Source organism: Tachypleus tridentatus, chromosome 13 (assembly GCF_004210375.1).
Source record: "Tachypleus tridentatus isolate NWPU-2018 chromosome 13, ASM421037v1, whole genome shotgun sequence".
Taxonomy (NCBI): domain Eukaryota; kingdom Metazoa; phylum Arthropoda; class Merostomata; order Xiphosura; family Limulidae; genus Tachypleus; species Tachypleus tridentatus.
In genome coordinates, this window is record NC_134837.1 from 183,293,355 (window position 1) to 183,296,692 (window position 3,338).

Sequence of the window (3,338 nt, forward strand, 5' to 3'; positions counted from 1 at the left end):
TAAAAGTGTTTGAACTATTTCTTCTAACTCGTCAAACAAAGATTACAAGTGTCTCAACACTTTCTTCTAACTCGTCAAACATAGATTACAAATCTTTCAACACTTTCTTCTAACTCATGAAACAAAATTAACAACTGTTTGGATTCTTTCTTCTAACTCATCAAACAAAGATTACAAGTGTTTCAAACTTTCTTCTAAGTCAACATACAAAGTTTGCAATGTTTCAACACTTCTTCTAACTCGTCAAACAAAGATTACAAGTGTTTCAACACTTTCTTCTAACACTTCAAACAAAGTTTACAAGTGTTAAACGATTTCATATAACACGTCAAACAAAGATAAAAAATGTTTCAACTCTTTCTTCTAACTCGGCAAACAAAATTGAGACGTGTTTCAACACTTTTGTCTCACTCATCAAAGTTTGGAAATTTCAAAACTTTCTTCTAACTGAAATAAAGTTTAGAAGTGCTTGAACATTTTATTTTGTCCCATCAAATAAATTTTAGAATTGTTTCAACATTTTCTTCTAACTTGTCAAACAAAGATTACAAGAGTTTCAACACTTTATACTTACTCGTCAAACAAAGTTCACAAGTATTTCAACACTGTCTTCTAACGAGTCAAACAAAGTTTACAAGTGTTTCAACACTTTTTTCTAACTCGTCAAACAAAGTTTACAAGTGTTTCAACACTTTCTTCTAACTCGTCAAACAAAGATTACAAGTGTTTCAACACTTTCTTTTAAATAATCAACAAAATTGAGACGTGTTTTAACACTTTCGTCTAACTCTTCAAGATTTAGAAATTTCGACACTTTCTTCTAACTCAAATAAAGTTTAGAAGTGTTTCAACATTTTCTTCTAACACGTCAAACAAAGATTACAAATGTTTCAACATTTTCTTCTAACTTGTCAAACAAAGATTGCAAGAGTTTCAACACTTTATACTTACTCGTCAAACAAAACTCACAAGTATTTCAACACTTTCTTCTTACTCGTCAAACAAAGTTTACAATTTTTTCAACACTTTTCTGACTCATCAAAGAAAAAAAGAAGTGTTTCAAAACCTTTTCTAACTTGTCAAACAAAGTTTACAAGTGTTTTAGCACTTTCTTCTAACTCCTCACATAAAGTTTACAAGTATTTCAACACTTTCTTCTCACTCGTCAAACAAAGATTACAAGTGTTTGAACACATTCTTTTAACTCGTCAAACAAAGTTTACAAGTGTTTCAACACTTTTTTCTTACTAGTCAAACAAAGATTACAAGTGTTTCAACACATTTTTTTAACTAGTCACAGGTTACAAGTGTTTCAACACTTTCTTCTAACTCGTCAAACAAAATTAACAAGTGTTTGAACTATTTCTTCTAACTCGTCAAACAAAGATTACAAGTGTTTCAACACTTTCTTCTAACTCGGCAAACAAAATTGAGACGTGTTTCAACACTTTTGACTGACTCATCAAAGTTTGAAATTTCAAAACTTTCTTCTAACTGAAATAAAGTTTAAAAGTGATTGAACATTTTATTCTGTCCCTTCAAATAAATTTTAGAATTTTTTCAACATTTTCTTCTAACTTGTCAAACAAAGATTACAAGAGTTTCAACACTTTATACTTACTCGACAAACAAAGTTCACAAGTATTTCAACACTGTCTTCTAACGAGTCAAACAAAGTTTACAAGTGTTTCAACACTTTCTTCTAACTCGTCACACAAAGATTACAACTATTTCAACACTTTCTTCTAACTTGTGAAACAAAAAAAAGAAGTGTTTCAACACTTTTTTCTAACACGTCAAACAAAATTTACAATTGTTTCAACACTTTTTCTAACTCGTCAAACAAAGATTACAAGTGTCTCAACACTTTCTTCTAACTCGTCAAACAAAATTAACAAGTGTTTGAACTATTTCTTCTAACTCATGAAACAAAATTAACAACTGTTTGGATTCTTTCTTCTAACTCGTCAAACAAAGATTACAAGTGTTTCAACACTTTCTTCTAACACTTCAAACAAAGTTTACAAGTGTTAAACGATTTCATATAACACGTCAAACAAAGATAAAATGTTTCAACTCTTTCTTCTAACTCGGTAAACAAAATTGAGACGTGTTTCAACACTTTTTGTCTCACTCATCAAAGTTTGAAATTTCAAAACTTTCTTCTAACTGAAATAAAGTTTAGAAGTGTTTGAACATTTTATTCTGTTCCATCAAATAAATTTTAGAATTGTTTCAACATTTTCTTCTAACTTGTCAAACAAAGATTACAAGAGTTTCAACACTTTATACTTACTCGTCAAACAAAGTTCACAAGTATTTCAACACTTCTTCTAACGAGTCAAAAAAGTTTACAAGTGTTTCAACACTTTTTCTAACTCGTCAAACAAAGATTACAAGTGTCTCATCACTTTCTTTTAAATAATCAACAAAATTGAGACGTGTTTTAAAACTTTCTTTTAAATAATCAACAAAATTGAGACGTGTTTTAACACTTTCGTCTAACTCTTCAAGATTTAGAAATTTTGACACTTTCTTCTAACTCAAATAAAGTTTAGAAGTGTTTCAACATTTTCTTCTAACACGTCAAACAAAGATTACAAATGTTTCAACATTTTCTTCTAACTAGTCAAACAAAGATTGCAAGAGTTTCAACACTTTATACTTACTCGTCAAACAAAACTCACAAGTATTTCAAAACTTTCTTCTTACTCGTCAATCAAAGTTTACAATTTTTTCAACACTTTTTCTGACTCATCAAAGAAAAAAAAAGAAGTGTTTCAAAACCTTTTCTAACTTGTCAAACAAAGTTTACAAGTGTTTTAACACTTCTTCTAACTCCTCACATAAAGTTTACAAGTATTTCAACACTTTCTTCTCACTCGTCAAACAAAGATTACAAGTGTTTGAACACATTCTTTTAACTCGTCAAACAAAGATTACAAGTGTTTCAACACTTTTTTCTAACACGTCAAACAAAATTTACAATTGTTTCAACACTTTTTTCTAACTCGTCAAACAAAGATTACAAGTGTCTCAACACTTTCTTCTAACTCGTCAAACAAAATTAACAAGTGTTTGAACTATTTCTTCTAACTCATGAAACAAAATTAACAACTGTTTGGATTCTTTCTTCTAACTCGTCAAACAAAGATTACAAGTGTTTCAACACTTTCTTCTAACACTTCAAACAAAGTTTACAAGTGTTAAACGATTTCATATAACACGTCAAACAAAGATAAAAATGTTTCAACTCTTTCTTCTAACTCGGCAAACAAAATTGAGACGTGTTTCAACACTTTTGTCTCACTCATCAAAGTTTGGAAATTTCAAAACTT